This window comes from Oncorhynchus gorbuscha, linkage group LG06, assembly GCF_021184085.1.
Source record: "Oncorhynchus gorbuscha isolate QuinsamMale2020 ecotype Even-year linkage group LG06, OgorEven_v1.0, whole genome shotgun sequence".
Classification (NCBI taxonomy): Eukaryota; Metazoa; Chordata; class Actinopteri; order Salmoniformes; family Salmonidae; genus Oncorhynchus; species Oncorhynchus gorbuscha.
The window spans coordinates 98,437,872-98,459,061 of NC_060178.1; the positions used below are offsets into that span (position 1 = coordinate 98,437,872).

At 50.5% G+C, this 21,190-nt stretch overlaps 1 pseudogene; it reads right to left on the reverse strand.

Moving 5' to 3' along the window:
• Positions 1 to 587: 587 nt before the first annotated feature.
• The window catches only part of LOC124038602, a 273,183-nt pseudogene continuing 252,580 nt past the window's right edge, over positions 588 to 21,190 (reverse strand).

Genomic DNA, 21,190 nt, shown 5'->3' on the forward strand with positions numbered 1-21,190 from the left:
GATGTCTATCACAGATCCCAGACCAGATGTATATCCCAGATGTCTATCACAGAACCCAGACCATATGTATATCCCAGATGTCTATCACAGAACCCAGACCATATGTATATCCCAGATGTCTATCACAGAACCCAGACCAGATGTCTATCACAGATGTCTATCACAGATGTCTATCACAGAACCCAGACCATATGTATATCCCAGATGTCTATCCCAGATGTCTATCACAGAACCCAGACCATATGTATATCCCAGATGTCTATCACAGAACCCAGACCAGATGTATATCCCAGATGTCTATCACAGAACCCAGACCATATGTATATCCCAGATGTATATCCCAGATGTCTATCACAGAACCCAGACCATATGTATATCCAGATGTCTATCACAGAACCCAGACAATATGTATATGCCAGATGTCTATCACAGAACCCAGACCAGATGTATATCCCAGATGTATATCCCAGATGTCTATCACAGATCCCAGACCAGATTCAGGACACTGTGTATACTGTATGTGTTTCTGTTTGAGATCAGGACAAATAATAAAACATGCATCTGAATATTTACAGCCAACTAATTTACATTTTACAGTCAACTAATGTACATCAAAAGTTGGAAAACAAGTCCTTTTAAAGTCCTTTTTGAAAGAATAGTACAATTCCTCACACATACAGTATGGTTTTATAGTTGTCCAAATGAGCTATCTTGTGGGTAGGGAACCATTTGAATCATTTTATTCAGTCATTTGAATAGCAGACAAGATCAAAATGGAAGCTGTCCATGAAGCAGTGGCAACTGAGTGAGCATTCAATCTGACTGAAGTACATTCACACACCCATTGTTTTTATACTCTCACCTGGCAAATATAAAAATATGTTAGTCATGAATACAACCTTTACATTTCTCTCTCCAGGACTTTCCTTTGACTCTGAAGTTAAGTGCTTTGTGATTTAATTGAATAGTAGCTATAAGGAAACTGCAAAAGAGGAGCATTTTCACTCATGGGAAGGATAAAAAAAGAACACAAGCCACTTGTGTATGAGATCCGTATGTCTATGAAGGGATCTGGGGTTGGCTTGAGGGGGATGGCCAGTATATGCAGCTGTTACAATGTGCTATCAAGTCTATATATCTTCAGACATTTAAAAACATTGTTTGCACTTTATATTATCATTCATTACTTTGCTTTGTAGATCAGAGTTCCTTCGACAATGAGTAATCAGTAATAATCCAGTATCATTGGTCAGAAGCCCCACCTGACCTCCATTTCTACAAAACCAATAACATTCAATAATGAGAAAGTAACAAAAATACATAAAGTGCACCTTAAGTTAAGAACTTCACAGGCATTTAGTGCAGACATGTATGAATAATATAAACGTAATAAAAAGTTAAATTAAAATACCAAAAATATAACATGACAAAGCTAATATTTAGAAACTAGGAAAATATCCTTTGACATGTGATTAATTCAAAGTTGATAAATGTCCCACATTCCCTGTCCTAGTTGATTCTGAAACCATGTTGTAGCATCATGGACCACATTAAGCATGTTTTGCCTTTGCTCCCACCTAATGGTCTTTATATTGCAGAAGAAGTGCCATTCATATGAAATTAATGATTTTTTTGTTTACTGCTGTTTAGTGTTCAGTCTAACCAAGATATACTGTTTTATCCACCGCCATCCTGTCCTTTATAGCCCTTCAGTTGGCATCATCTGTAAGTAGTAACATTCCTGGTTGTTTTATTAACACTTACATATCATACGTTTGTGTTACTTTTACAGATATATTGTCACTAGCCTAAACCAGATTAGCCGTTCCTAGTGAAATGAACGTAGCTAGCTGCTATCAACATGCTAGCTACTTAGTATGTGCATGTTTTGTATGCTGTGACTTTTTGTGTTGCAGTTTTACACTTTTGATCCTTAAATCGACTAAAGATAGCTCCGGCCTAGTTCTTGGATGACTGAGTGTTTTGGACGAGTTTTAACTGGCTGTATAGCTGAAAAAGCGCTTGGTGGGAGCGAGGACTTATTAAGGGCAGCACGAGGACAGAAAGCTAAAAAAGAATTAAAAACAGAAAGAACACAAAGAAAATCATTCATGTATTTACATTATATAACTTAATAATAAATATAATAATTTCCCAATGCACACTCACATTGTAATTTCGGACCCATTTACAGTAGTGAACATATTCATATTGTATTACAGAGAGTCTAGCAACCTTGAATAAGAGCACAAGTCATATTTTAAAGATAGCAATATGGTAGATGGATAGAGAATCCGCAGGTACAGTAAGGTAAGGGCCCTCAGTTTCACTCCCACTCCCTCCCCCTGGTAATGTGTTAGGGACTCTGACCCTGTGTTTGATCAGGAATACCCCCAGTGTGTTAGTATCTATGTACTGTATGACTAGACTACTACCCCTAGTGTGTGCCTATTGTAGACTGCTCACTGTGTGAATGGGTTCTGTTGTAGACTACTGTCTGTGTGAGTGGGGCCTGTTGTAGACTGCTCTCTGTGTGAGTGGGGCCTGTTGTAGACTGCTCTCTGTATGAGTGTGGCCTGTTGTAGACTGCTCTCTGTGTGAGCGGGGCCTGTTGTAGACTGCTCTCTGTGTGAGCTGGGCTGTAATCCGTCTATGTATCATGTGTTCTTCATCAATGTCAGACAAGGTGAGCAGCCTTAACTCACCCCCCCCCCTCCCTTCCTCCCCTCCCACTCACACACCCAGTCCTGCCGTGGACGGTACATTCACACATTCGACTCCACGAAAGGTCTCTTTGGTTTGATGGGGGAGGTGGGGCCCTGCCTAGAGTCACGGGACATATCACGGGAGAGCTGTCGGTACATGTTGTCCTGGTAGGCCTGAGCTACGGGCAGAGTCCTGGCCACCTTCACGTCTGGATAGGTGGGCACCTGGCTCACCCTCTCCAGGATGTCCCCTCCTCCACCCCGGGAGCCACCATTGGCCAGCTTGCCCAGGGAGGACTGCTGCTGCTGGGGGTAGTAGTCCTCCTCCAGGAGTTGTCCGTTCTGGGCGTTGTTAGTCTTGTTGTAGTATGCGAAGTTCCCCAGCGAGGTAGGGGGGCTGTAGGATGAGCCCTGCTGGACCAGTTGGCTGGGCGATGTGGGGCTGATGCCAGAGTCCATGGAGGTCATAGCCCAGGGCCGCTGGGACGAGGGCTGCTGCAGGTATTGAGTCTGGTGAGTCCGTGCCGTCTTGTCTATGACGCCCATGAAGGGTGTGGTCCGTGAGCGGGTGCTCTCACCCTGGTACAGCCCCCCACCACCCCCCTGGGAGGGCGAGTTTGGGGAGAGGTCGTCGTTACAGGAACGCTCGTACCCCTCGTAGCCTTCGTAGCCTTCGTAGCCCTCGTAAGCCACCTGCAGCGGGATCTCCATCCCCTGGATGGAGGAGGAAGGCCTGAAGCCTGGGGCTAGATTACAGCTAGAGCCCCCTGTGGGGATGTTGTTGCTGGAAGGGGAAAAGCGGAGGCCCACGCTCTGGGAGTGAATGAGGGGCCGGGGGGTGGAAATGTGTGGTTTGATCTCCGTGGTAGTGGCACTGACGGGCCGCCTCACCATGTGGCCGATCTCTGGTGATCCGAGCTGGCACTGGGGCATGACACTGTTTTGACGCTCCAGCTCATGCTTGCTACCAGGGTAGTAGGCGGCTGACTGGCTGCGGCTAATCTGGGGGGTCTGGCTATAGCGGACAGCCCCCTGGAGCTGGCCCCCTTGTCCTCCCCCACTGCTGGCACGGTAGGCAGAGGAGGGGCGCTGGGGTAGCTCGTCCTTCATCAGGCCCTCTATGACCCCTCCTCGGCCACCGTGCTGACAGAGGGCCCCAGCTGAGAGGCTGGACTGGGGCATGGAGCGACCATCCAGGGAGGGCTGGTACATCAACCGGCTCTGGCTCTCCATCGGCACGTCCATGGAGGCCCCCTGGTAACGCATGGGGTGGCCCATCTGGCCGTATGCGTTGCTGGGCTGGTTGGTGCGAACAATCTGGGCCATCGAGGGCTGGAGGCGCAGGCCCTGGGCCTGGTGTTGCTGTTGAGCCTGGTGATGCAGGGAGTCCTGGTGGTGTTGGGAGGCCTGGTGGTGTAGTTGGGCCTGGTGGTGCTGTTGGGAGACCTGGTGGTTCAGTTGGGCTTGGTGGTGCTGTTGGGAGACCTGGTGGTTCAGTTGGGCTTGGTGGTGCCGATGGGTCTGGAGGGTGTCGTGGTGCAGAGAGGCCTGGTGGTGCAGGGAGGCCTGGTGGTGCAGGGAAGGCTGTGAACTCTGCTGGAAGGACCTCTGGCTGCTCATCTTTGAAAGAGTAGGCTGCTCCTGCTGGTAGCGCACCGGAGACCCTGACTGGGACCTGTACAGACACACACTCTCCACCGGGGGACTGGCTCTGTACTGGCTCTGTACCCCACCCCGATGCAGAGGGGATAGCGGGGGGCTCTGGTATCCGTGGTCCATCCCTTGTCCCCCTCCTCCATTGGGCGGGGGGCTGAAGCGGTAGGTGGTCTGGTGCACCGGGGAGGTCTGCAGAGGGCTGTGTCGGTAGTGGGAGTTGTGGTGCGTGGGGGGAGAGAGAGGGGGCGACGGCAGCTGGTAGTTCTGGATGCCGGGGGAGGACATGGAGGTTGGGCTGGGGTGGTCGTAGACGTAAGCCTGGCCCATGGGGGAGCCCCGTGACAGGTAGGCCTGGTCCTGGTGGTAGGGGTGCTGGTGGTTGGTCGGAGAAAGAGGGGGGCTCTGGATGATAGGCAGGCTGGAGGGGTTAGAGCAGAGTTCCCTCTCGAGGGCGAGACCCATAGAACCTACACTCCCCATAGACATGGCCTCCTGCTCCAGATAGTCCTCGTCCTCAAACAGATCCTGAACCGGCTCCATGTCCTCCAGCCGAGGCTCCGGGGGAGGGGGGAGCTCCAGCGGGAGTGGAAGGGAGGACAGGGACATCTCCTCCTCCTCCTCCCCCTCGTCTGGGGGAGGTGAGGGGGGAGGAGATGGGGGAGGCTCCAGCTTCTGTGCGTCCTCCTCCTCCTGGGTGAGCTGTCGACACTCCTCCTCTACCCGCTGCAGGAGGCGCTGGATCTCAGGGTGGTTGGGGCTCTGCTTCATTGCTTCATTCAGGTCCTCCAAGGCCTCAGGGAACTGCCTGCAGAGACAGGCAGGAGTGGGAAAATGCAACAGGGTTGGAACTGAGGTAAGGTTTGTATTCTTACATTGAGAGTTTTTTAATTAGTTTATTTATTTTTATTAAACACTGCTGTGAAAATGTATAAACTAAGGAAAAAACAATTGGTTCCAAAAAAAGGAGGAAAATCTTATGATGAGAGATTGAAAAATATGAGATCAGAGCAGAACATGTCAACAATTCCACAGTGGAAGGAAAGCAGGGATGTAAAATAGAAGGTTACCTGCTACTACGCTTGGCGCGGGCTCTGGCATAGTACGCTTCGTATGATTTTGGTTTCAATTCAAGTGCCTTTGTAGCAAACTCCTCAGCCATCCCAAAGTCCTGAATGTAATAACAAGTGATCCATGAGTCAGATACCGAGGACAATAGAGGTACTATCCAGTACTGTTACTATTAGTAACTACTATGTATTACTCTGGAATGCATGTATTCATAATATACTATACGTGTGTCTCAAATGGCACCCTATTCCGTGTATAGTGTACCTGGGCCCAGGTCAAAGGTAGTGCACTATATAGGGAATAGGTTGCCATTTGGGATGGATCCATGGTCAGAGCCCACCAACTCACATTCAGTTTCCTCCGACATCGGGACAGATTGAGTAAGATGGACACTTTGAGCTCCCTGAAAGTCTTGAGGTCCTCACTGAAGCCTTCACGGGGGAACTTTTTGAGGGCGTACTGATAGCGCTGTGCTGCCTCCTTTACCTTCCCTTTCTGTTGAATAGACCGACACACACAACATGTGTGACAGACAACAACATACAAGACAGACAACATATAGCTCTTATTGACCATTCAAACAAATCTGTAAACTCTTGAGGACAAAAAAAATCAGTCAAAAGTGTAGACAAAAGCATTGCAAATAGTTTGATTAGATCACATGTTCTTTCTTGGATATGAATACTGTTGTCACGCCCTGACTGTAATGGCATTCTTCCTCCTCTTCAGAGGTTCTGATTATTCTCTATGTTTGGTTAGGTCAGGGTGTGACTCGGGTGGGAAATTCTATGTTTTCTGTTTTTTTGTTTTTGGCTGAGTGTGGTTCCCAATCAGAGGCAGCTGTCTATCATTGTCTCTGATTGGGGATCATACTTAGGCAGAACCTTTTCCCACCATTAGGTTGTGGGATCTTGTTTTCTGTTTAGTTACTGTTGCCTGACAGAACTGTGCGTTTTCGTTTTCGATTTTGTTATTTTGTTTGAGTGTTTTTTGAATTAAAATCATGAACATTTACCATGCTGCGCCTTGGGCTACTCTAGAGAGCCATTACAACTGTATATACAATACCAGTCAAAAGTTGGGGCACACCTACTCATTTAAAGGTTTTTCTTTATTTTTACTATTTTCTACATTGTAGAATAATAGTGAAGACACCAAAACTATGAAATAACACATATGAAATCATGTAAACTCAGCAAAAAAAGAAACGTCCTCTCACTGTCAAATGCGGTTATTTTCAGCAAACTTAACGTGTACATATTTGTATGAACATAACAAGATTCAACAACTGAGACATAAACAAAACAAGTTCCACAGCCATGTGACTAACATAAATGTAATAATGTGTCCCTGAACAAAGGGGGGAGGGTCAAAATCAAAAGTAACAGTCAGTATCTGGTGTGGCCACCAACTGCATTAAGGACTACAGTGCATCTCCTTCTCATGGACTGCACCAGATTTGCCAGTTCTTGCTGTGAAATGTTACCCCTCTCTTCCACCAAGGCAACTACACGTTCGAGACTTTTCTAGGGGGAAATGGCCCAAGTCCTCACCCTCCGATCCAACAGGTTCCAGACGTGCTCAATGGGATTGAGATCCGTGCTCTTCGCTGGCCAGGGCAGAACACTGACATTCCTGTCTTGCAGGAAATCACACACAGAATGAGCAGTATGGCTGGTGGCATTGTCATGCTGGAGGGTCATGTCAGGATGAGCCTGCAGGAAAGGTACCACATGAGGCAGGAGGATGTCTTCCCTGTAACGCACAGCGTTGAGATTGCCCGCTCCAGAGTACAGGCCTCGGTGTAATGCTCATTCCTTTGACGATAAACGCAAATCTGGTGAGACAGGGGTGTCAGTGAAGAGAACCTTTTGCCAGTCCTGTCTGGTCCAGCAACGGTGGGTTTGTGCCCATAGGTGACGATGTTGCCGGTGATGTCTGGTGAGAACCTGATTTACAACAGGCCTACAAGCCCTCAGTCCAGCCTCTCTCAGCCTATTGCAGACAGTCTGAGCACTGATGGAGGGATTGTGCGTTCCTGGTGTAACTCGGGCAGTTTTTGTTGCCATCCTGTACCTGTCCCACAGGTGTGATGTTCGGATGTACCGATCCTGTGCAGGTGTTGTTACACGTGGTCTGCCACTGCGAGGACGATAAGCTGTCCGTCCTGTCTCCCTGTAGCGCTGTCTTATGCATCTCACAGTACGGACATTGCAATTTATTGCCCTGGCCACATCTGCAGTCCTCATGCCTCCTTGCAGCATGCCTAAGACACATTCACACAGATGAGCAGGGACCCTGGGCATCTTTCTTTTGGTGTTTTTCAGAGTCAGTAGAAAGGCCTCTTTATTGTCCTAAGTTATCATAACTGTGACCTTAATTGCCTACCGTCTGTAAGCTGTTAGTGTCTTAACGACCGTTCCACAGGTGCTTGTTCATTAATTGTCCATTGAACAAGCATGGGAAACAGTGTTTAAACCCTTTACAATGAAGATCTGTGAAGTTATTTGGATTTTTACAAATTATCTTTGAAAGACAAGGTCCTTAAAAAGGGAGTTTAGTAACCAACATTTTTTTATTTTATATTCTTCAAAGTAGCCACCCTTGATGACAGCATTGCAAACTCTGGGTATTCTCTCAACCAGCTTCAAGAGGAAATCTTTTTCAACAGTTTTGAAGGAGTTCCCACATATGCTGAGCACATTGTTTACCTAGCTATATGTCTTAAGTTAAAGTGTACTGTTAGCTAGCTAGCTAACGTTAGCTGTCTGGCTCCCTAACTGACGTTATTATTTTGTTTCCCAGAGCCATTTGCTGTTCTAGTTAGAGCCTAATGTTAGCTAGCTGACATTGAACATGGACGGTTTGCTCCCAGCACTGTTGCATTGTTGGCACTGTTCATTGTTGTTTAACTAGCTAATGTTAGCTGCTGGCTCGTTAGCAAACGTTATGTGACGTGTGTACAACAACCGTTGAATATGGCCGGTGTCAGTCTGCAAAAAAGCATAATGAAATTGTTGCCAGCAGGGCTGGTTAGGCTGTTTTCATGTTATCCAGAGGTAAACAATTAATCGGCCAGAGCGTCAAGTGTGCGCTCCGAGAGCGAAACGAGATGGGTGGGGCTAAAGCTTAAGAAGATGTGAACCATGCTGAATGGGTGTAGACAAAGAACAGCTCTTCACTTAGATAGCAAAACATTCAAAGGCGATTTTCTCAAAAGTGAGTTTACAAGTTGATCAACTTTCAAAGCGGAATTACTTCCCCATTGTTCCTCAAATGCAGTCTATGATATACCATTTTGTATCTCTGAGTCTACTTTTATCTTACGTAAAAAACACAATTTCAAATTTTGCTACATAAGACTGGATCCAGGTTGTGAGTCACAAATAGCCCTTACACAGCCTGGAGGTGTGTTTTGGGTCATTGTCCTGTTGAAAAACAAATGATAGTCCCACTAAGCGCGAACCAGATGGGATGGCGCATCGCTGTAGAATGCTGTGGTAGCCATGCTGGTTAAATGTGCCTTGAATTCTAAATAAATCACAGACAGCATCACCAGCAAAGCACCCCACACCATCACACCTCCTCCTCCATGCTTCACGGTAGGAACCACATATGTGGAGACCATCCATTCACCAACTCTGCATCTCAAAAAGACACAGCGGTTGAAACAAAAAATCTACAATTTTGACTTCTCAGACCAAAGGACACATTTCTACAGGTCTAATGTCCTTCTGTATACCACCCATACCTTGTCACAACACAACTGATTGGCTCAAATGCATTAAGAAGGAAAGGAATTCCACAAAATAACTTTTAACAAGGCACTCCTGTTAATTAAAATGCATTCCATGTGACTACCTCATGAAGCTGGTTGAGAGAATACTAAGAGTGTGCAGAGCTGTCATCAAGGCAAAGGTTGGCTACTTTGAAGAATTTCAAATATAACATATATTTTGATTTGTTTAACACTTAATTGGTTACTACATGATTCCATATGTGTTATTTAATAATGTTGCTGTCTTCACTATTATTCTACAATGTAGAAAATAGTACGAATAAAGAAAAACCCTTGAATGAGTAGGAGTGTCCAAAATTTTGACTGGTACTGTATATATTTTCTTTCTTATATGTATGAATATTTTCCAACAACAGGTGACAGTCCTTCCTCAGATTAGGGTAGGGCCTCCTGATCTCACCTTATAGAAGCTGTCTCCCTCCTCAATCAGCTTACTCAGTAGAATGATCATGATGTCGGGTTTGGAGGTAGCCATGGCCCATGTGGCTGGACCTGAAGAACACAGGATGAGAAAGCAGGGAACGATAAAAACATGTTGTTTTGGAGTCACAGTAAACACGTAACAATAACAAGTGACAACAACAAACAAACAAAGTGGCAGGAATGACAGAGGTAGACAGACGTCTGTCCACTGCAGAGACAATTACGCTATTCTCTCTCTAACATCTATTGATCCTGTTATTAAAGGATCTGTGCACAGATAAAGGATCTGTTGGGACAAAAGCCCAACCTTATCAATCAATAGCCACAAGCCAAAAGGGTAGAAATATGAAATAACAAAACGCAAAATGATGCAGCTGGTAAAGGCTGAGTCACTCCCAATCTAACTAATTGCCTTATGTCAGGTGGTGTCACTCCTATGCGACGCTGATCCCTCAACTGACAGTCAGCACAGGCGGAATCATCGCAGAAAATATTATTCTAACTAGGATAACTTATCATACAGTATCTCTCTGCAATAGCAACACTTGAAACACATTTACACATTGATTGGAGAGGACAAGGTGGGTGTGCTTCTTGCAGGAGGACAAGGTGGGTGGCCTTCTTGCATGAGGACAAGATGGGTGGCCTTCTGCATGAGGACAACATGGGTGGCCTTCTTGCATGAGGACAAGGTGCATGAGGACAAGGTGGGTGGGGCTCCTGCATGAGGACAAGGTTGGTGGTCTTCTTGCATGAGGACAAGGTGCATGGCCTTCTTGCATGAGGACAAGGTGCATGGCCTTCTTGCATGAGGACAAGGTGCATGGCCTTCTTGCATGAGGACAAGGTGCGTGGCCTTCTTGCATGAGGTCAATGTGCATGAGGACAAGGTGCGTGGCCTTCTTGCATGAGGACAAGGTGCGTGGCCTTCTTGCATGAGGACAAGGTGGGTGGCTTTTTTGCATGAGGACAAGGTGCGTGGCCTTCTTGCATGAGGACAAGGTGCATGGCCTTCTTGCATGAGGACAAGGTGCATGGCCTTCTTGCATGAGGACAAGGTGCGTGGCCTTCTTGCATGAGGACAAGGTGCGTGGCCTTCTTGCATGAGGACAAGGTGCGTGGCCTTCTTGCATGAGGACAAGGTGCGTGGCCTTCTTGCATGAGGACAAGGTGCGTGGCCTTCTTGCATGAGGACAAGGTGCGTGGCCTTCTTGCATGAGGACAAGGTGCATGGCCTTCTTGCATGAGGACAAGGTGCATGGCCTTCTTGCATGAGGACAAGGTGCGTGGCCTTCTTGCATGAGGACAAGGTGCATGGCCTTCTTGCATGAGGACAAGGTGCGTGGCCTTCTTGCATGAGGACAAGGTGCGTGGCCTTCTTGCATGAGGACAAGGTGCGTGGCCTTCTTGCATGAGGACAAGGTGCGTGGCTTTCTTGCATGAGGACAAGGTGCGTGGCCTTCTTGCATGAGGACAAGGTGCGTGGCCTTCTTGCATGAGGACAGGGTGCGTGGCCTTCTTGCATGAGGACAAGGTGCGTGGCCTTCTTGCATGAGGACAAGGTGCGTGGCCTTCTTGCATGAGGACAGGGTGCGTGGCCTTCTTGCATGAGGACAGGGTGCGTGGCCTTCTTGCATGAGGACAGGGTGCGTGGCCTTCTTGCATGAGGACAGGGTGCGTGGCCTTCTTGCATGAGGACAGGGTGCGTGGCCTTCTTGCATGAGGACAAGGTGCGTGGCCTTCTTGAATGAGGTCAAGGTGCATGGCCTTCTTGAATGAGGACAAGGTGCATGTCCTTCTTGAATGAGGACAAGGTGCATGTCCATCTTGAATGAGGACAAGGTGAGTGGCCTTCTTGCATGAGGTCAAGGTGCATGGCCTTCTTGCATGAGGACAAGGTGCGTGGCCTTCTTGCATGAGGACAGGGTGGGTGGCCTTCTTGCATGAGGACAAGATGGGTGGCCTTCTTGCATGAGGACAAGATGGGTGGCCTTCTTGCATGAGGACAAGATGGGTGGCCTTCTTGCATGAGGACAATTTACGATTGAGCTGACATATCCAGCATTTACCATAAACAGGATCTCCATGAACGCTGGAATAATGCTTTTAAAAGCCAATGCCTATAACCCGCGATAGGATTGAATCTTGGCCTCAGAGTTAATAGTAATACCTGAGTGTTATTTCTCAGGATGGGGGTTGTAGATGGGGGTTGTAGATGGGGGTTGTAGATGGGGGTTGTAGATGGGGGTTGTAGATGGGGGTTGTAGATGGGGGTTGTAGATGGGGGTTGTAGATGGGGGTTGTAGATGGGGGTTATATCTAAGCTGGCCTGCTGACACAGACCATGGCGACACTAAGACAACACAGAAAGAGGAGGTAGGGCTGTCAAAATGCCTGCTGGGGTGAGATGCCGAGAGCCTTGGGATTACCTCTAGGCCGACTGGGCAGTGTCTGACATCCTGGTACAGCAGAGAATTTGAGTGGGTCATGAGCAAGGGAGGGAGGGGGAGTGCAGTGGGCCAGAGTAATCCAAAAATAAAAAACAGAAAAGGGTGCATGGAAGAGAAGGCAAGTGGGGAAAAAAGACAAAGAGAAATAGGTGGAGGATGAAGAGTGAGGAGAGGAACAGAAAAAAGCAGCAGGGATAAGAGGAAATAAATAAATAAAAACACACTCTAACAACAGCCTGTCTCAGAGATCACACATAGAAGGACAGAGAGACAGAGAACGTGAACAAAAGAGAGAGCAGAGAGAAAGAAAGAAAGATGGAAAGAATTAAAGAGGGAGAAAGAATGAACCAGAGAGATCTGAAATAGGGGAAGAGAGAGAGACTATAGGAGGAAACAGTAGAACAGCACAGAAACATCTACAGATCTGAGGAAGGACTAGTCAGAGAGAACAGATAAATACTGCAGGAGGAAACAGTATAGCAACACAGAAACATCTACAGATCTGAGGAAGGACTAGCCAGAGAGAACAGAGAAGACAAGCAGTATGGTGCACCAGGAGCAGCAGGGGGAACATACAAAACAGTGGGGTTCAGTTGTTCGCTCAGCTCCAAAGAGACAGTAACAAGTTGCATCCCAAATGGCCGTGTGTTCTGTATTTAGTCCACTATTTCTGGTCAATAGTAGTGCACTATATAAGAAATTAGGTTGCCATTTAGGATGCAGCTTCTGTATTGCTGTGTCATCCTACTGCAGCATGGATAGTCTTTGAATTGTGTCAAATCCTGGCTGCATCTAGAAGGGCACCCTTTACCCCACAGAGCACTAGTTTTGACCAGGGCCCATTTTGGACAGCCCCTGTCCAAAATCTATTGGCTTCCTGTCTAACACCATTATCAATACCTATCTTGGCTCCCTTCTTGAGCAGGGTAACCACCACGGACGTGTTCCTGCAGCCCACGGCCCGGTCCAGAGGACACATCCCACTGTAGTCCACATGCTCTATCATCACCCCCTGGTCCACTAAGAACTGGACCTGCGAGGACAGACAGCAGACGGGGGTGGGGGGAGAACAGGGGGAGGGAGAACAGGAGGCAGGGAGAACGGGTGGAGGACCGAGGACAGTACGGAGGATGTGAGAATGAGGGGAGGGAGAATGGAGGGAGAAGGGGGGAGGGGAGGGAGAGCAGGGGAGGAGGAAGAACGGGTAGAGGACGGAGGACAGTAGGGAGGAATGAGAATGGGGGACAGAAAACAGGGGGAGGAGGGACGGAGGACAGTGGGGAGGAGGGAGGAATGTGGGGAGGAGCGAGGACAGTGGGGAGGAGCGAGGACAGTGGGGAGGAGGGAGGAGAGTGGGGAGGAGGGAGGACAGTGGGGAGGAGCGAGGACAGTGGGGAGGAGCGAGGACAGTGGGGAGGAGCGAGGACAGTGGGGAGGAGCGAGGACAGTGGGGAGGAGGTAGGACAGGGGCGAGAACAGTGGGTAAGGAGCGAGGACAGTGGGGAGGAGGTAGGACAGGGGCGAGGACAGTGGGGAGGAGGGAGGACAGTGGGGAGGAGGGAGGACAGTGGGGAGGAGGTAGGACAGTGGGGAGGAGGTAGGGCAGTGGGGAGGAGGTAGGACAGTGGGGGGGAGGAGGTAGGGCAGTGGGGAGGAGGGAGGACAGTGGGGAGGAGGTAGGGCAGTGGGGAGGAGGGAAGACAGTGGGGAGGAGGGAGGACAGTGGGGAGGAGGTAGGACAGTGGGGAGGAGGGAGGACAGTGGGGAGGAGGTAGGACAGTGGGGAGGAGGGAGGACAGTGGGGAGGAGGGAGGACAGTGGGGAGGAGGGAGGACCGTGGGGAGGAGGGAGGACAGTGGGGAGGAGGGAGGACAGTGGGGAGGAGGTAGGACAGTGGGGAGGAGGGAGGACAGTGGGGAGGAGGGAGGACAGTGGGGAGGAGGGAGGACAGTGGGGAGGAGGGAGGACAGTGGGGAGGAGGGAGGACAGTTGGGAGGAGGTAGGACAGTGGGGAGGAGGGAGGACAGTTGGGAGGAGGTAGGGCAGTTGGGAGGAGGTAGGGCAGTTGGGAGGAGGGAGTACAGTGGGGAGGAGGGAGTACAGTGGGGAGGAGGGAGGACAGTGGGGAGGAGGTAGGACAGTGGGGAGGAGGTAGGACAGTGGGGAGGAGGGAGGACAGTGGGGAGGAGGGAGGACAGTGGGGAGGAGGGAGGACAGGGGCGTGGACAGTGGGTAAGGAGCGAGGACAGTGTGGAGGAGGTAGGACAGTGGGGAGGAGGGAGGACAGTGGGGACGAGGGAGGACAGTGGGGAGGAGGGAGGACAGTGGGGAGGAGGGAGGACAGTGGGGAGGAGCGAGGACAGTGGGGAGGAGGTAGGACAGGGGCGAGGACAGTGGGTAAGGAGCGAGGACAGTGGGGAGGAGCGAGGACAGTGTGGAGGAGGTAGGACAGGGGCGAGGACAGTGGGTAAGGAGCAAGGACAGTGGGGAGGATGTAGGACAGTGGGGAGGAGGGAGGACAGTGGGGAGGAGGTAGGACAGGGGTGTGGACAGTGGGTAAGGAGTGAGGACAGTGGAGAGGAGGTAGGACAGTGGGTAAGGAGCGAGGACAGTGGAGAGGAGGTAGGACAGTCGGTAAGGAGCGAGGACAGTGGGTAAGGAGCGAGGACAGTGGGGAGGAGGGATGACAGGGGTGTGGACAGTGGGTAAGGAGCGAGGACAGTGGAGAGGAGGTAGGACAGTGGGTAAGGAGCGAGGACAGTGGGGAGGAGGGAGGACAGGGCGAGGACAGTGGGGAGGAGTTAGGACAGTGGGTAAGGAGCGAGGACAGTGGGGAGGAGGGAGGACAGAGGGAAGGACAGGGGCGAGGACAGTGGGGAGGAGGTAGGACAGGGGCGAGGACAGTTGGGAGGAGGGAGGACAGTGGGGAGGAGGGAGGACAGTGGGGAGGAGGGAGGACAGTGGGAAGGAGCGAGGACATTGCGGGGGAGGGAGGACAGGGGCGAGGACATTGGGGAAGAGGGAGGAATGTGTTTCATCAGAGCAGGATCATAGGATGGTATTAACATTTGGGAGAGTTACTGCTTGCAAAATATACACAAATATAACTATACTTGAACACATTTCTTCGTAATGTTGTACATCCACTCACCATCTCTGAGTCCCCGTAGAAGGAGGCCAGGTCGAGGGGCGTGCGTCCATTCTTATCAGCATGGTCTGTTGCAGCCCCCCTCTCCACCAGACAGCGCACCACGTGCAGGTGTCCCTTCAGACACGCCCAGCTCAGAGCTGTTAACCCCTCCTTGTCCATCAGAGGCAGGGACGCACCTGGATCAGAGGGGTCAGGGGTTACAGGTCAGCATTCGGAGTAAAAGGTAAATTGGTAAAATAAAGTACCGTCAATGCTTTGGTGATTGTTGATCTGGAATAAGTTTACCCTCCCCAAATCCTAATGATGAATGAGATTACACACCTGTATTCGGAGACACGAGAATACTGTCAGAATACAATTTGTAAGTCGCTCTGGATAAGAGCGTCTGCTAAATGACTTAAATGTAAATGTAATTGTGTTTATCAAAAGTTTCTTGAGAGTTTGCTGTATATAATTCAAGATGAAAGGACAGCAGGTCACAGATAAAGTAAATGTCAAGGAATGAGTGGATGATGTCTTCCTCCAAACCCTCACCCTGTGCCAGTAGGAACTCCACAGTGCCCAGGTGACCCTCTGAGGCAGCCATCATCAGAGGCGTTCGGCTCTGCTTGTCTGCAAGGTTCACCTCCGCTCCGTGAGTCAGGAGAAGGTCCACAATCTGAGAGAGGACAACACTATCGTCACCATCTAGCACACAACAGCCTGTTTCTGTCAACATGGCCGCTTGATCTCTCTTCGTCTGATTAAGTGTTTGGGTCAAAAGTAGTGCAATATAAAGGGTGCACTCAGTCTCACCTGCCAGTTTCCTTGTCGGACAGCACTGAACAGGGGTACCATGCCTTGTCTGTTGGGCTGAGCCACCGCTGCTCCCTGCTCTAGCAGCAGCCTGCAAACGTCTAGCTTCCCCCGGCCCCCTGCTGCCGTGAGAGCTACAGGAAGAGGAGAGGGACACACAGGGATCAGCCATGTTGTACAACAGTCTTTTCCATTTTTTACACTTGATCATTCTAAGATTGACGGTTATTGTGTGTGCCATGTGTCAGTATGCAGATTGTACAGGAAGGACACCCAGGGCAGGGAGGGCAGAGCGGGGAGGAAACACTTATTAAACAACGCAACATAAACTGATTGGACAAAACATTAAGAACTCTATTGAGAGTATTGGCCAACCTCCTCCTCCTCCCCTGAATAGTGACAGTTCCTCTAGTGAGAGTGCTGGCCTCCTCCTCTTCTACAGAATAGTGACAGTTATTCCAGTGAGAGTGCTGGCCCTCCTCCTCCTCTCCAGAAGAGTGACAGTTCCTCTAGTGAGAGTGCTGCCCCTCTACTCCTTTTCAGAAGAGTGAGGGTTCCTCTAGTGAGAGTGCTGGACTACCACCTCCTCTCCAGAAGAGTGACAGTTCCTCGATTGAGAGTGCTGGCCCTCCTCCTCTTCGGGAGACTGAGAGTTCCTCTAGTGAGAGTGCTGGCCCTCCTCCTCCTCTTCAGGAGACTGAGAGTTCCTCTAGTGAGAGTGCTGGCCCTCCTCCTCCTCTTCAGGAGACTGAGAGTTCCTCTAGTGAGAGTGCTGGCCCTCCTCCTCCTCTTCAGGAGACTGAGAGTTCCTCTAGTGAGAGTGCTGGCCCTCCTCCTCCTCTTCAGGAGACTGAGAGTTCCTCTAGTGAGAGTGCTGGCCATCCTCCTCCACCTCTCCAGATGAGTCACAGTTCCTCTAGTAAGAGTGCGGGCCCTCCTCCCCCTCTTCTCCAGAAGAGTGATAGTTCATCTAGTGAGAGTGCTGGCCTTCCTCCTCGCCCTCCTTGCCAGAAGAGTGACAGATCCTCTAGTGGGAGTGCTGGCCCACGTTCTCCTCTCCAGAAGAGTGATAGTTCCTCTTGTGAGAGTGCCGGCCTTCCTCCTCCTCTTCACCAAAAAGGGTGACAGTTCCTCTATTGAGAGTGATGGCCCACCTTCTCCTCTCCAGAAGAGTGATAGTTCCTCTTGTGAGAGTGCCGGACTTCCTCCTCCTCCTCTTCACCAAAAAGAATGACAGTTCCTCTAGTGAGAGTGCTGGCCCTTCTCTTCTCCAGAAGAGTGACAGTTCCACTAATGAGAGTGCTGGCAGTCCTCCCCCTCCTTTCCAGAAGAGTGACAGTTCCACGAGTGAGAGTGCTGGCCCTCCTCCTCCTATCCAGAAAAGTGATAGTTTCTCGAGTCAGAGTGCTGGACCCCTCCTCCTCCTCTCCAGAAGAGTGACAGATCCTCTCGTCAGAGTGCTGGACCTCCTCATCCTCCTTGCCATAAAAGTGACATTTCAACTAATGAGAGTGCTGGCCGTCCTCCCCCTCCTTTCCAGAAGAGTGACAGTTCCATGAGTGAGAGTGCTGGCCCTTCTACTCCTATCCATAAAAGTTACATTACCTCTAGTGAGAGTGCTGGCCATCCTTCTCCGCTGCCTCTCCAGATGAGTGACAGTTCCTCTCGTGAGAGTGCTGGCCCTCCTTCTCCTCCTCTTCAGAAGAGTGTCAGTTCCTCTAGTGAGAGTGCTGGCCCTCCTCCTCCTCTCCAGAAGAGTGACAGGGCCTCTAGTGAGAGTGCTGGCCCTCATTCTCTTCCTCTCCAGAAGAGTGACAGGTCCTCTAGTGAGAGTGCTGGCCCTCCTCCTCCTCGCCAGAAGAGTGACAGTTGCTCTAGTGAGAGTGCTGGCCCTCCTTCTCCTCCTCCGCCTCTCCAGAAGAGTGATAGTTCCTCAAGGGTGAGTGCTGGCCTTCCTCCTCCTCTTCACCAAAAAGAGTGACAGTTCCTCTATTGAGAGTGATGGCCCACCTTCTCCTCTCCAGAAGAGTGATAGTTCCTCTTGTGAGAGTGCCGGACTTCCCCCTCCTCCTCTTCACCAAAAAGAGTGACAGTTCCTCTAGTGAGAGTGCCGGCCCTTCTCTTCTCCAAAAGAGTGACAGTTCCACTAATGAGAGTGCTGGCCGTCCTCCCCCTCCTTTCCAGAAGAGTGACAGTTCCATGAGTGAGAGTGCTGGCCCTTCTACTCCTATCCATAAAAGTTACATTTCCTCTAGTGAGAGTGCTGGCCATCCTTCTCCGCTGCCTCTCCAGATGAGTGACAGTTCCTCTCGTGAGAGTGCTGGCCCTCATTCTCTTCCTCTCCAGAAGAGTGACAGGTCCTCTAGTAAGAGTGCTGGCCCTCCTCCTCCTCGCCAGAAGAGTGACAGTTGTTCTAGTGAGAGTGCTGGCCCTCCTTCTCCTCCTCCGCCTCTCCAGACGAGTGACAGATCCTCTAGTCAGAGTGCTGGACCTCCTCCTCCTCCTCCGCCTCTCCAGACGAGTGACAGTTCCTCTAGTGAGTGTGCTGGCCCTCCTTCTCCTCCTCTCCAGAAGAGTGACAGTTCCTCTATTGAGAGTGCTGGCCATCCTCCTCCTCTTCAGAAGAGCGACAGTTCCTCTAGTCCGAGTGCTGGACCTCCTCCTCGCCATAAAAGTGACAGTTCCTCAAGTGAGAATGCTGGCCCTCCTCCTCCTCCTATCCAGAAAAGTGATAGTTTCTCGAGTCAGAGTGCTGGCCGTCCTTCTCCTCTTCTCCAGAAGAGTGACAGTTCCTCTAGTCAGAGTGCTGGCCCTCCTCCGCCTCCTCACCAGAATATTGACATTTCCTCTAGTGAGAGTGCTGGCCCTCATTCTCTTCCTCTCCAGAAGAGTGACAGGTCCTCTAGTGAGAGTGCTGGCCCTCCTCCTCCTCTCCAGAAGAGTGACAGTTCCTCTAGTGAGAGTGCTGACCCCCTCCTCCTCCTCTCCAGAAGAGTGACAGATCCTCTAGTCAGAGTGCTGGACCTCCTCCTCCTCCTCCGCCTCTCCAGATGAGTGACAGTTCCTCTAGTCAGAGTGCTGGCCCTCCTCCGCCTCCTCACCAGAATATTGACAGTTCCTCTAGTCAGAGTGCTGGACCCCCTCCGCCTCCTCACCAGAATATTGACAGATCCTCTAGTCAGAGTGCTGGACCTCCTCATCCTCCTTGCCATAAAAGTGACATTTCCTCTAGTGAGAGTGCTGGCCCTCCTCCTCCTCCGCTCCAGAAGAGTGACAGTTCCTCTATTGAGAGTGCTGGCCATTCTCCTCCTCTTCAGAAGAGCGATAGTTCCTCGAGTCAGAGTGCTGGACCTCATCCTCGCCATAAAAGTGACAGTTCCTCAAGTGAGAGTGCTGGCCCTTCTCCTCCTCTACAGAAAAGTGACAGTTCCTTTAGTATGAGTGCTGGCCCTCCTCCTCCTCTTGTCCAGAAGAGTGATAGTTCATCTAGTGAGAGTGCTGGCCCTCATTCTCTTCCTCTCCAGAAGAGTGACAGGTCCTCTAGTGAGAGTGCTGGCCCTCCTCCTCGCCAGAATAGTGACAGTTGCTCTAGTGAGAGTGCTGGCCCTCCTTATATATGCCATTTAGCAGACGCTTTTATCCAAAGCGACTTACAGTCATGTGTGCATACATTCTACGTATGGGTGGTCCCGGGGATTGAACCCACTACCCTGGCGTTACAAGCGCCATGCTCTACCAACTGAGCTACAGAAGGACTCCAAGTCCTTCCTTCTCCTCCTCCGCCTCTCCAGAAGAGTGATAGTTCCTCTAGGGAGAGTGCTGGCCTTCCTCCTCCTCTTCACCAAAAAGAGTGACAGTTCCTCTATTGAGAGTGATGGCCCACCTTCTCCTCTCCAGAAGAGTGATAGTTCATCTAGTGAGTGTGCCGGCCTTCCTCCTCCTCCTCGCCAGAAGAGTGACAGTTCCTCTTGTGAGATTGCTGGCCCTCCTCCTCTTCAGAAGAGTGATAGTTCCACTAGTATGAGTGCTGACCCTCCTCCTCCTCTCCTGAAAAGTGATAGTTCCTCTAGTCAGAGTGCTGGCCCTCATTCTCCTCCTCGCCAGAAGAGTGACAGTTATTCTAGTAAGAGTGCTGGCCCTCCTTCTCCTCTTCTCCAGAAGATTGATAGTTAATCTTGTGAGACTGCCGGCCCACCTCCTCCTCCACACCAGAATAGTTACAGTTCCTCTAGTCAGAGTGCTGGCCCACCTCCTCCTCCTCCCCCTCCTCCTCCTCCTCAGAAGAGTGACAGTTCCTCAAGTGAGAGTGCTGTCCCTCCTCCTCCTCCTCCTCCTCCTCCTCCTCCTCTCCAGAAGAGTGACAGTTCCTCTAGTGAGAGTGCTAGCCCTCCTCCTCCTTTTCAGAAGAGTGACAGTGCCTCTAGTAAGAGTGCTGGCCCTCTTCCTCTTCGCCAGAAGAGTGACAGTGCCTCTAGTGAGAGTGCTGGCCCTCCTCCTCTTCAGAAAGCGAAAGTTCCTCTAGTCAGAGTGCTGGCCCTCCTCCTCTTCAGAAAAGTGACAGTTCCTCAAGTGAGAGTGCTGGCCCTCCTCCTCCTCTTCAGAAACGCGACAGTTCCTCTAGTGAGAGTGCTGGCCCTCCTCCTCCTCCTCTCCAGAAGAGTGACAGTTCCTCTAGTGAGAGTGCTGGCCCTCCTCCTCCTCCTCCTCCTCCTCTCCAGAAAAGTGACAGATCCTCTATTGAGAGTGCTGGCTATCCTCCTCCTCTCCAGAAGAGTGACAGATCCTCTATTAAGAGTGCTGGACCTCCTCCTCCTCCTCTCCAGATGAGTGACAGTTCCTCTAGTGAGTGTGCTGGCCCTCCTTCTCCTCCTCCCCAGAAGAGTGACAGTTCCTCTATTGAGGGTGCTGGCCATCCTCCTCCTCTTCAGAAGAGTGACAGTGCCTCTAGTAAGAGTGCTGGCCCTCTTCCTCCTCGCCAGAAGAGTGACAGTTCCTCTAGTCAGAGTGCTGGACCTCCTCCTCGCCATAAAAGTGACAGTTCCTCAAGTGAGAGTGCTGGCCCTCCTCCTCCTCTTCAGAAAGCGACAGTTCCTCTAGTCAGAGTACTGGACCTCCTCCTCCTCTTCTCCAGAAGAGTGATAGT